Source organism: Capsicum annuum, chromosome 8 (genome assembly GCF_002878395.1).
Source record: "Capsicum annuum cultivar UCD-10X-F1 chromosome 8, UCD10Xv1.1, whole genome shotgun sequence".
In the NCBI taxonomy this organism is placed as follows: domain Eukaryota; kingdom Viridiplantae; phylum Streptophyta; class Magnoliopsida; order Solanales; family Solanaceae; genus Capsicum; species Capsicum annuum.
Window position 1 is genome coordinate 121,124,081 of NC_061118.1, and position 14,005 is coordinate 121,138,085.

At 28.1% G+C, this 14,005-nt stretch overlaps 1 non-coding gene across 1 annotated transcript; it reads left to right on the top strand.

The window, feature by feature from the left end:
- The first annotated feature begins 4,455 nt into the window (after positions 1-4,455).
- On the top strand, positions 4,456-4,562 carry LOC124886853. Its single transcript, XR_007044259.1, has one exon. It is a non-coding gene; the product is annotated as a small nucleolar RNA R71 (small nucleolar RNA).
- Positions 4,563-14,005: the final 9,443 nt, after the last annotated feature.

Sequence of the window (14,005 nt, forward strand, 5' to 3'; positions counted from 1 at the left end):
ATTATTTTATCATGCCATTTCTTTATTTTCTCTTTGTATAACTTAGCATTTTCATACGCTTCAAGTCTGAATTCCTCCAATTCATCAAGCTGTAACAAACGGTTCTTACTTGCGTCTAAAAAATTGAGGTTAAGCAATTTTATAGCCCAATATGTTTTATGTTCCAATTCGACAGGTAAATGACAAGCATTTTCATTTACTAGCTTAAAAGGATATGTTCTTATGGGAGTTTTAAAAGCTGTTTGATATGCCCATAAGGCATCATCCAATTTTAAACACCAGTCTTTACGAGAGAAACCAACAGTTTTTTCTAAAATTCTTTTTAATTCACGGTTGGATACTTCTACTTTCCCATTTGTTTGAGCATGATACAGAGTTCCTATTTTATGAGTGACTCCGTACTTCGACAACAAACTGGAAAATTATTTATTCACAAAATGAGTTCCTTGATCACTTATGATAACTCGTGGGGTTTCAAATCTAGAAAAAATATTTTTCTTGAGAAAAGAGCAAACAATACGAGCATCATTTTTTTAGTAGCTATTGCTTCTACCCATTTTGAAACATAGTCGACACCCACTAAAATATATTCATATACATTTGAAGGAGGAAAAGGAACCATAAAATCAATTCACCAAACGTTAAATATTTCACACACAAGAATAGAGTTAAGAGGCATTTCATCCTTTTTAGAAATATTACTGTTTCTTTGACATTTGTCACAGGTAGCGACAAATTGTTTTGTACCTTTAAATAGAGAGGGCCAGAAGAACCCAGCTTCTAGCACTTTAGCTGCTGTTTTTCTTTCTCCTTAATGTCCTCCTACAGCTCCATCATGACAATGGCTTAATATATTATTTATTTTTTATTCTGGTACACATCTCCTTATCATGTCGTCTGCACAAAAATTAAATAAGTAAGGATCTTCCCAAAAATAATATCTTATTTCTTTTTTTAGCCGTTTTCATTACTCATAAGAAAAATCTTTCGGGATCTAACCCCCAAATAAGTAATTTGCGATGTCAGCAAACTAGGATAACTAATTCAGAGTTGTATTGATTGTATACATATGTTCATCGAGAAATTCTTCTTTTATATCTGATGTCTCAATCGGAGGATTTTCCAAACGTGAAAGATGATCAGCTACCTGATTTTCTGATCCTTTTCTATCTTTGATTTCAAGATCAAATTCTTGTAAAAGAATAATCCATCTTAGCAGTCTAGGTCTAGCATCTTTCTTAGCTAAGAGGTATTTTAAGGCTGCATGATCAGTGAATACTACACTTTGGTTCCTATTAGAGATGAATGAAATTTATCAAATACAAATACTACAGCCAACAGCTCTTTTTCAGTTGTAGCATAAATCTTATGTGTTTCATTGAGTGTTCTACTGGCGCAGTAAATAGGTCTGAAAATCTTATTTTTTTTGTCCTAATATAGCTCCTACTGCTGTATCACTTGCATCGCACATAATTTTAAAAGTTTGACTCCAATCAGGGGTAACAACGATTGGGGAATTAGCTAATTGTTTTTAGAGAATTTCAAAGGTTTTACTGCAATTGTCTGAAAAATCAAACTTGACATCTTTCATTAATAAGTTAGTCAGAGGTTTAGAAATTTTTGAATTTTTTTTTTTATGAATCTCCTACAAAAACCTGCATGCCCTAAGAAAATTTTAATACCTTTTATAGTAAGAGGAGGAAGTAACCCTGCTATAAGATTAATTTTAGCGTTATCAACTTCTATCCATTTAAAAGTGATTTTATGTCCTAAAATAATTCCTTCTGTTACCATAAAATGACACTTTTTTCAATTTAGAACTAGATTTGTTTCTTCACATCATTTAAGCACCAAACTTAAATAATAGAGACAATCTTCAATGTTTTGCCAAAAAGGGTGAAATCATCCATGAAAATTTCAAGAAATTTTTCTGTCATGTCTGAAAAGATTGCGACATGCAACGCTGAAATGTAGCAGGAGCATTGCATAATCCAAATGGCATTCTTCGATAAGCATATGTACCTTGGGACATGTAAAAGTAGTTTTATCCTGATCTTCAGGAGTAATTGATATTTAATTATATCCAGAATATCCATCAAGAAAACAGTAAAACCATGAACTGCAACTCTTTCAAGCATTTGATCTATAAAAGGTAATGGAAAATGGTCTTTTCTTATGGAATCATTAAGTCGCCTGTAATCGATATAGACTCTCCATCCTGTGATAGTTCTAGTAGGTAACAGTTCATTATGTTTATTTTTTACTATTGTTATTCCTCTTTTCTTTGGTACTACCTACACAGGACTCACCCAAGGACTATCAGATATTGGATAAATAATACCTGCTGCTTGAAGTTTTATCACTTTTTTTTACGACTTCTTACATTTTTGGATTCAATCTTTTTTATGGTTGGACTATAGGCTTATAATTATCCTCCATGAGGATTCTATGCATGTAAATAGTTGGACTTATTCCCTTGATGTCAGATACATCTCACCCTAAAGCTCTTTTGTGTTCTTTCAAAACTGCAATCAATCTGATTTCTTGTTCCACAGTTAAAGTAGATGAAATAATTACAGGAAATAACTCAAATTCAAGAAAAATATATTTCAAATGAGAAGGAAGATTTTTAATTTTAATTTTTTATTGAACTTCCTCTAATGGGATTTCCTCATGTTCTGAATCTTTTTCTAGCATTTCAGTATCTTCTTTTATTATGGGATTATCATCAGTTATGGTACCTGACTTGGCCAAATATCTTTCGAGTGAATCTGTAATCAACTAATTATCTTTATATTCATCTGCAAGGTTATGTAGTAAATCAATTTGAAAACAAGAAGATGATGACTTATCCTCGAGAAATTTCATTATTTTATGCATATCAAAAATTACTCTTTCCTCATCAACTTGTAATATCAACTGTCCTTGACATACATCGATAATTGCTCGTCCAATTGCAAAAAATGGTCTACCTAAAACTATTGGTACTTGGTATTTTTTTTCCATTTCAAGTACTATAAAATCTACTGGAAATACAAATTTATCTTACAAGAACATCTTCAATTATTCCCTTAGGTTTTTTAGTACTTTGGTCGGTCAATTGAAGAGATACGCCCGTACTTTTCATTTCACCAAGCTCCAATTTTTTAAAAATTGAAAAAGGTGTTAGATTTAATAAAACATCTGAATCACATAATTCTTTTTCAAAATGAGCTCCTCCTAAAGTACAAAAAATGACAAAGCTTCCTGGATCACCAAGTTTCTGTGGAAGTTTACTTTGAAGAATAGCGTTGCATTTTTTAGTGAGCTTAAACACTGAAAATTCTTCTAATTTTCTTTTACTTGACAAAATATTTGTAAGAAATTTAGCATATGAAGGCATTTGTGTCAAAACATTTGTGCAAGGTATGTTAATGTAAAGTTGTTTTAAAATCTCAAGAAATTTTGAAAACTATTTGTCAAGTTTTTCTCTTTTCATTTTTTGGGAAAAAGGAAGAGGTACAGAGTGAGGATTTATCATCAATTCATTTTCCTGTACTTTTTTTTCTTTATCTTTTTTTTCTTCATTCTTACCTTCATTTACGTGCTTCTTGTTTAATGAATTCTCTTGTTTTTCTGCATATGGGCCATCAAGATCTTTACCTGAGAGCAAAGAGATTGCTTTGAGGTGTTTCTTTGGATTTTTCTCTATATTACTTGGTAGGGCACCTTGAATCTGTCTAGATATGAGTGTTGCTATTTGGCTCACCTGGATCTCTAAATTTTTTATGGCCGAATGGTGGCTTTCAAACTTTTCATTAGTTGCTCTAATGTGTTTGTGAATCAAGTCATCAATAGTCTTTAAGTGCTTATTTAGCAAGTCTTCAATGTTTGATTGTTGATTAATTTGGGGATTTTGTTGGTATTGCTAAAAATTTTGTTGTCCTCTATTTTGATTTTGGAATGCAAGTGATCCTTGTACTTGCTGCTTTTGATTAAAAAATATTTGAGGATTTTCAGCACCATCAGGATTACTCCATTGAAATCCTGGATGCTTATGTGTCATGGGATTACTAAATGCATAATTATTGTTGTAACCAATAGCATTTATATATTCATCATTTTGAATTGAAACTTGGCATTCATGATTTAGATGATTATCTCCATAAACGTCATATTTTTTTAAGTTGAGGTATAGATTGAGCATTTACATGAAAAGCCTCAAACTTTTGAGTGAGTGTTGTAATTTGTTGTGTTAATGAATTTAGAGCTTCAACTTGATTGATTCATATTGCTTTCTTAATGATTATTCTGTCATATGGCCACTGAACTGCATTTTTTGAAATTTCATTGAGTAATTATGTAGCTTCTGTAGTTGTTTTACTCATTATAGATCCTTCTGATGCTGCATCAATTACATTTCTCACGGAGGCTTTAAGACCATGATAAAAAATATATAAAATGTCAGGGTCTAAAATTTCATGGTGTGGACATTTTCTTAACATTGCTCTCAGTCTTTCCCATGCTTGATAGACAGATTCATTATCTGTTTGTATAAAATTATTAATTTCTTGCTTCATTTTAATTTTTTTTGCCAATGAAAAATACTTATTTAGAAATCTTTGGGTCATTTGGTCTCATGTTGTAATAGAACCTTTTGGTAAGCTTCGTAACCATGTCTTGGCTTCTCCTTTTAGTGACAAAGAAAAAAGTCGTAACCTGATAGTATCTGTTGTGACTCCATTATATTTACAAGTCTTAACAAGTTCAATAAAGTCGATTAGATGGGTATGAGGATCTTCACTAACGTCACTAGTAAATTGATATGAATTTGTGATAATTTGAATCAAACCTGCGCAAATTTCAAAGTTGTTAGCAGCTATTGGTGGTCTTTGCACACTTGATTCCCCCTCAAAGTGATCTGGTCTTGTATAGTCTCTAAGTATCCTATCGCGTCGTGGTACTACCTTGTCAAACTGTTCTTCTATTTGATGTGGGTTGTTATTATTATTAAGTTCATCGTTCTCCATTTCTTTTAGGGAAAGAATTTGAGACTGAGAACCTTGTTCTTTTTGCAACAATCATAGAGATTTTTCAATTTCGAGATTATACGTGATTAGTTCTTTTGAAGAAGAACGGGTCATAAACTTCCTGAAATCTCAATTTAGAATAATTAGAAAAAATAAAATAAAATAAATACAAATACTAAATTATCTCAAATTAGTAATAAGACAAGCAATCTGTAGTAGATCTGGACAATCCCCGGCAACGACGCCAAAAATTTGACAAGTCAATGATGTATATCTAATTTTTTACTTGTACTCTCTCAAATAATAATATAAAAAGATATCGAACCCACAGAGATTGGCTTATCTATTCTATAGATATATCTTGTTTCAATTACAATTTGATAAAATCAAAATAGAGTAAGATGGTGGTTTAAGTTGATTAATAATACGTGAACAGAGAAATATAGAAAATGTTTTTTTTATAAGTTAAAGAAGTGTTGGAGTCTTGACCTCACTTGATATTTCTATATAAAGTAATTTTTTTTTCTATTCCTCGCAAAAGTATAAATACCTCTCACGATTATATTTATATATTATTACTGAAGTAGAACAATTGAGTGCACTCCTTTCGGTTATATACTTTAATTGCCAAAATAGTAATATTAATGAATCAGGAATATGTACTCGAACTGAAGCATGCTCTTGTAAGTAAGTCTCTTTCAGTTACCCTACTTGTTATAATAATTATTACACCATTTACTCTCTCGATTATAAATAAGTGTAGAATTAATTATAATGTAAAATAAATGTTAACAATCTATCAATACCCCAATAAACAATACTACTTCTTCTACCTCTCTCGATTATAGAATTAATAATTCATTAATATGAAGTACAAAATGGATATAAGGTAAGAATTCACCATTTTCTCAATAATTTCTTGATAAATTTCTAAAAAACCCAAAAATCTTAAACTTGATTTTAAACTTCAATTTCACTCCTTTTCACTTGAATAATGTTTTTATTTTATAATTACTAGTTTTTCATCAATTTAACCATCAAATCACTTTGATTCTTGATTTTAACTCGGATTTCAAGATTTTACCCGGTAAAACTCAAAAATATTTTTTCTTCAATTTGAACCTCGTTTTTTACTCGATTTAACTTGAGTTTTCAGTTGTAGGCTCCTAAAAATATGAAAAATATATTTTTGAAGTAAAGTTCTGATTTTGTCCTTCTTTCTCGAAAATTCATTCCGGGGGTCTGTTTTGATCCCGAACCAAAAGTAGTCAATATGGGTGTCATTGATTTTGTTTTGACGCGTAGATTTCATATTTGATGTTTTTAGTGGATTTTAGGATCGTTCGTGAAAAATAAGATCGTGGGTTCAAATGTAGCGGACCGGTTTCAACTTTTGAGGTAGGTTATGGCTTAACTCTTTCAGACTGGGTTGGATAGTAGATGATGATACAAAATGCATATTAAAGGTGGGAAATAATCAGGAAAAATGGCTATTTATGTGTTGTGCCTGTGTGGGGGCCTATATATGATGTAATTATCAAAATTGAGTTATTATGTGGTATTTGTGACCGTGTGGGGTCCTATGTGATATTAATAACCTTGAATAATGTGAATAATTGTATTGTGTTGTTAAGATGCTTAATATGGCACCATTAGTGTGTTTTGATTATATTCATACTTTATTAGCATATGAGGCACATGGAAATTCGTGGATGAAACTGAAATAATGAGTGGATGTTGGCTCACATGGTTGTGGAAATGTATCATTGTGGTTGGTTATGAAAATACTCATTGTGATCGGTTGTGAGCATTACATCCCCATATCATACTCATTCATAAAATATTGGTAACACTGTGACAACATTTGAGAAACATTGGCAACACCTTCTTAAAACCCTCTTTGAGGGATGTACCGGGGAGAAGATATTGTAACACTTTATAAAACCTTTTTCCGAGGGATGTGCCAGAAAGAAAATATGAGATATGTAGATTGTATATGGGTTGACGAACCCCCTCATGGGTCCTGTGTTGGAAGGCTTGCCTCCGTAGATGTATACAAGAATTGTGCGATGATCCCAGAGGTTGTGCGACGGCCTCATGCATCATCATCATCATCATCTTCATCATCATATACATTGCACTTACGTTATTGTGTTATGTTGTGTTGTATTGCCATATTGACTTGTCATCTATGTATTTATCGTATCTTTTTTTACTTGTATTTGATGATCTCGTATATGCATGTCCCCCCTTGTTCTTCGTATATGTGATATAATACGTACTTTTGTTCTATCTTGGTGTGATGTTATAATGTATGTGATATATTAGAACTGTTAGTGCAAACAGTATGGGCTACTGTTATGGGACATTTTCTGATTGTAGGTGACGTGCCCTTAGTGTATATTTTGTATGCTTTATTTACTACTTTGCTTAGTCAGCCTATGATACCTACTGAGTACAAGTGGACCATACTCATGCCTACTGCGCCCTTTCGGTGCAAGTCCTAGCTCGAGTGCGCCTCAACTTGATTGACTCAAGCGATTGTTGGAGCTTCCAAGGTAGCGATTGGATATTCATGCGTCCGAAGTTCACCTCTATCTTCTACAGTAGTTATGTTTTTATTAGTATTTGGAGATAGATATTATTTCTTTGTGGTTAGTTTTTTGATGTATTTGACTTTTGGCTTATATTAGTAGTTCTTACACTATTGACACCTGATTTTGGACATGATTAGTAGTTTGGATAAGTTCTTTCTGCATTGTTATGATTACTTATATGGTTCGGCTTCGTTCTAGAAGCCTTTTCTTGGGATATTTCTGTCTTTTTCTTTTTTTGTATCAGTTTGGGTGATGGCTTATTTGTCAAGGTACACCGTGACAAGTGTCATCAGGACCCTCGTTTTTTTATCGTGACAATAATTCCAATAGTAACCAAAAAAAAAAAAGTAAAAAAAAAAGGTCATGACACATCCTTTGTGTCTTTAAGTCACAATTCTATGTGTCTCATTAAAAACGGTATAATTCTCTTTCTTAGTCGCTAACTCTGGTGTCTTTACTATATATTTTTGAAACTAAACTTGAATCTTTTATGTTATTTGTATTTTCTAATCTATGATAATAAACAAATCATCATTTTAATTGGATTACTAATTAATATTATTATAAAAATTTGGTTAGAATTATTTTATTAGTGAGTTAATAAGAAAATAAACTTCTGTGATGATTTACAGATTTGTGTAAAAGGAAATGACTTTTTTTAGATTTTTAAATCTTATTTTAACATATAAAAATAAAAATCTCTTATAAAAATAACATAATATTTTTTTAGATGACCACAAGATCAATTAACCCGTGAAATGATTATGTAAATAGAGCAATTTCTAATTGGTGCATAACATAAAGTCTAAACTCTAATTTTTTATATTAAGAAAAATGATTAATACATACTAAAAAAAAACAAAGAAAAGAAAAGAAAAGAGAAACAAAGAAAGTTGAGAATCATTTCCTATGATCCATCATCATACATATCTTTTTCTTTTGAATAATCAATACATACAAAAGATGATATGGCACCTCTCTGTGATCTTCATTGCTATTTATCTTTTTTGTGATTTTTTTGATCATTTTTTTACTTTTAAAAAATTAAAAATTTACCTTAACATTATACACAACATTTATTTCTATTTTTTATTGTTAAAACTTAAATGTATCAAAATTTACTATTCCACTTAATAATATTTTAAAAGGCTAAATATTTACTAATTCAACCTTTCATTTCCTCCATAAAAAAATAAATAAATGGAGGAGTTTATATATATATATATATATATTCTCAAATGTATCAAAGTTTACTTTTCGCTTATTCATATTTTTTATAGTACACTTTAAAAGGATAAATATCTATATCTATAATCTATAATCTATAATATATTAAAAGTATAAAACCCTTTAGAAAAATGATTTGAACTTTTTACCCTTTATTAAAAGAGTCCCCTTCAGATAAAACTGTCTTTTCATTATTTTCTTCAATTTATTATTTAATTATGTTTACTATATTAACTAGACTTCTAAAATATATGGGACTCCTAAAATATATGAAAACTTTTAATTTTAAAAAGATTGTATTCTCTCCATTTTTTTTCAACTTTTCAATGCTTTCACATAAATATCATAAATTTTTTTACCCACACCACCATAATCACTTCATTATATGTAAACCCCTAACCAAATCCTCTCTTACCCCATTAATGAAAAAAAGGGTACCAAAATATCGTGTTTTGATTCTGTTAAATTATCAAATTTAATGTTTTTTTTACTGATTAATTAAAAAAATACTTTTAAAATAATATAGAAAAATACTACTAAAATAAGACTTTATTAAGGAAATACTTCTATAAATATTGAGATGCACATTAAACTAGAGAATAAACCGATTTAGTTGTTGAAAAAATATGATTGATGTTCATCTAACTTGATTCAGTTGAATGTCTAGATTGAAGGATGCTTAATTTTCTAACCCTTAACTTTTCACTATTTTGACAACATAATAGAATTCAACGTGTGTGTATATATAAATCTTCTTTCTTTTTATTCAAGTCATTCTTTAGGGTCAAAATTTTGCTCAGACAAGAATTATTTTCATTAAAACTGAAGCTTTGTGATTACTATAGTATTATTTTATTGTAGTTTACAGGTGTGATCACTATTGTATTATTTGACTATAGTTTACAGGTCTAGATGAATTTACAGGTGGTAGATGAATGTCGGTCGACTTTATGAAATTTTTTAGATAAAGGTTAGATTTAATTGTATTGTACTTAAATATCTATTTTGAGAAATTTTTTTGTGTAAAGGTTAAGTTTAGTTGTATTATTTTGATATCTCTGATATCATATTATTTTGCTATAGTTTACGAGTGGTAGATGAGTGGCAGACGGCTTTGAGAAAATTTTTGTGTAAAGGTTAAATTTAATTATATTGTTTTGATGTCTCTATCATTGTATTGTTTTGTTGCAGTTTACAGGTGGTAGATGAATGTTGATCGGCTTTGACAATTTTTTTTGGTAAAGGTTAGGTTTAATTAAATAAATTCTCCAAAATATGTTGAATTTAATTATTGTGTTCATCTTTATTATTTAAACAAATATCCTATTTAGTGTAACGTTATCTCTATTAGTTTGTTATTTTGTGGTAATTTACAGTTTGTAGATGAATCTCGATCGGCTGTAAGAAATTTTTGTGTGTAAAATTTAAGTTTAATTGTATTATTTTGATATCACTTTTATCGTACGATTTTGTTGCAGTTTACAGGTGATAGATAAATGTTGGTCGGCTTTGAGAAATTTTTTTATGTAAAGGTTAGGTTTAATTGTATTATTTTGATATCCTATTATCGTATTATTTTGTTATTGTTTACAGGTTGTAGATGAGTGTCGGGCGATTAAAAATATTTTTGGTAAAGGTTAGGTTTAATAAATAAATTTTCCAATCTTTACATACTCAAAAGATATTAAATTTAACTATCATATTCATCTTTATTATTTAAATAAATATCCTATTTAGTGTAATGTTTGAACTCATTAAAGTAAGGTGCACGCGCAAGGCGTGTACACCTAAACTAGTTTCATAAAAAGGTGATGTAGTACTCCATTCATATTTATCTTTTTCTTCCTTTTTTTTGAATTTTGTTCTTCATTCTTTTTATTAATCAATTTGTCTATTAATTTAAAAATAATCTATTTATCTATCTATTTATATATAATAATATAAAGAAACAAGAAAAGATGATGTGCCACCTTTTTATGATTTTTATTTTTATTTATCTTTTTTCTTCTTTTTTGGGCTTTTTCCTTCATTCTTTTCATTAATTAATTTCTTTATTAAATAAAAAAATTCAATCATATTTACCATTCTAATTAAATATAACGAGTTACAAAAAACCTCCATCTATTTTTATTTTATATTTAAATAATAGGTCTCCACAACTTCCTTCTACCTAATTTTTTTGAATTATTCAATCTATAAATAAGCATCATATATGGAGTTGTTGAATACAAATTTTTATTTTTTTCAGTTTTTAAATTAGTACACTTATATAATTATTTTTCTCCTTTCGTGATTTTCTTCTTCATCTTTTCATCTATCATGTATTTAGTAATCAAAAGAAAGGACATAAAAAAAAAATGATGTTTTCAATATGGTCATCACTTGAATTAAGATCATAAATATATTCTTCAAAAATTCATCAAAGGGAGGTTCACATTAATTTTGTACGAGTTTATCAAGATGAAGAAGGGAGCTCAATTGTCTTGGAAGATTCATAAAGAGAGATGATCATAGTAATTTGGTGAAATGTAAAAGTTTGGATGATTTACAAATATTTTGAAGATTTATTAGTGTATTATTTTAATTTAGATTAATATGATTTTCTTTTTGTATTTTATTTCTTCATTTTGATCAAAGATGTTTGATCACATACATAATTCGCTTTTATTTAGAAAAAAATAAATTGTAAAACTCTACTGACCAATATATTAGAAAGCTCAATTAGCAAATATTACTCAATTAACTTTGCTCTTCTTATTATTATCAATGCATGTTTTGTTTTTGTGTATAACTTTTTGTCAGTTTCTAACTAATTTGACTTATATTAACCAAATATATAGATTTTTTCAATAATCTTAATGTTATAACACACATTTTTTGCTAATAGTAATTTTTTAATATTTTGTCACGGTTGAAAGATATATTATCAATGGTATATTTTTCATAGTAACTGGCTATTAATATCCCTAAAAATATATGATGTTACTATATTAGAAACCAGTCAAAGAACAAATGAATGAATCATCTTTTTGGTCTTTTAAAATTTTATGTACATTGTAACTGAGCATATTCTAAATTTTACTTTGTGAGAATACATTAGGTATATTTTATTTGTTATTTTAATTAAGCATATATATTCATATTTTTCAATGTGAATAAATAACATATAATCATGTGTGATAGTAATGTAATCATACGAGAATATTTTTATATAATTGACATTCACTACTTAACTTTGTTTATTGCATTTAATATATTATGTTAAAACTAAAAATAAACCATTTCTTTGACTTCTCTTAATTCTCATTTAAAAAATCAAATCCACCCATTTAATTTTCTCAATAAATTATCTATGTAGTATGACCGAATATATAAATTATTTTTCTTGCTTATATTGTAAATGAGATGTGAATAAGGATTAGAAAGAGTCATGTTATTGCTCTATTAAAATAAATGTGTATATGTGATTGTATTTTACTTTTGATTATTTGAAGCAAATAACATTTACACTTAATTTTTCTATTAAAGAAGGAGTTATCTTTTAAAGAGTTATTATCATATATTATTTCTAGTAATGACTATGATAACAATTAATTTGTAATAATAATCTTATTAATATTCTCAAACTCTTCCATTGCTCTATATCTATTAGGGATGATTATTGATCTAATTTCTGATATCATTTCTACAGCTGAACCTTATATGTACGAAAAATGTAATATTTTGTCTCTCTATAATAATTTCTATAAAATGGAGTAGATAAGTACAACATTGAGTCAGTGAGTCATATCATGACTTATTTTAAATATACATTTCATTTTGAATCATGTGTTTAAATTCAATTGTGAAGTATAACCTGAAATGCAATTTTTATTATCACAACTTATGTTCTTTTTCGTGAGATGTTTTTCTCAATAATTACTATATAAAAATGAAGTTAATCAGCATACGAGATTTCTAATATTAATGAACCGTACGCAATGCAAATGCACATCAGATAAATCTCAATATGAAAAATCAATATCAAAGAAAATCAAACAAAAAGGAGAAGATTTCACGCACTGCATCCAAATATATTTCAATTTATTTATATTACAGATCGAGTTATTTATACACAAAAATGTGGTAATTTATAATCAATTAAACTTATAAGACCGTGATTTAATGTGTATTTTTTTACACATTGCTATTAGAGTAATTGTCAACAAACGACATCAATTACTTGAAAATATATTAAATTTTGTGCGAAGCGTGGATACATATATTAATATGCTTATTAATACTTCCTCCGTCTCATTTTATGTATCGCCATTTCTTTTTTAATCCGTCCCCAAAAATGTCATCTTTCCTTATTTGGTACTCCCTCCATCCCAAATTATTCGTCCCAAATTTCTTAATTTGATTTTTCATTTTACTTGTTTTTTTTCATTAATTAAGAATAAACAATTTTTTTTATGTTTTATCCTTTGCATTAATTATTTTTTCTTTAAATTAAAATGTAAACATCATTTAATAGAGGTACTATGATAAACTAGTCATGTTATTAATTATTTTTCTTAATCAACGTGTCATCTCAATTTGGGAAGGGTAAGTTAGGAGAAAGGTAATAATAATTTAATGACAACATTCTCATTTTATTTTTATTGGATTTCATTTAATAAGAAAAGACAAATAAAAAATAAACTTTAACAAGGATAATTGATAAAATTTATAAAATCATCACTGTCCCCAAAAATATCATCTTTTGTTATTTGGTACTCCTTTCATTTCAAATTACTCGTCCCAAATTTTTTAATTTGATTTCTCATTTTACTTATCTTTTTTTATTAATCATGAAGAGGCGTTTTTTTTTTTTTTTTTTTTTTCATGTTTTACCCTTTACATTAATTTTTTTCATGTTTTACCCTTTACATTAATTACTTTTACTTTAAATTAAAATGTAAACATTATTTAATAGGAGTACTATAGTAAACTAATCATGTTATTTATTATTTTTCTTAATTAATGTGTCATTTCAATTTGAAACAAATAATTTAAAATAAAAAAATAATAATTTAATGACAACATTTTTATTTTATTTTTATTGGGTCTATTTAATAAAAAAACATAAATAAAAAATAATTTTTTTTAAAAATAATTTTATAAAATTTATAAAATCAACACTTATTTATT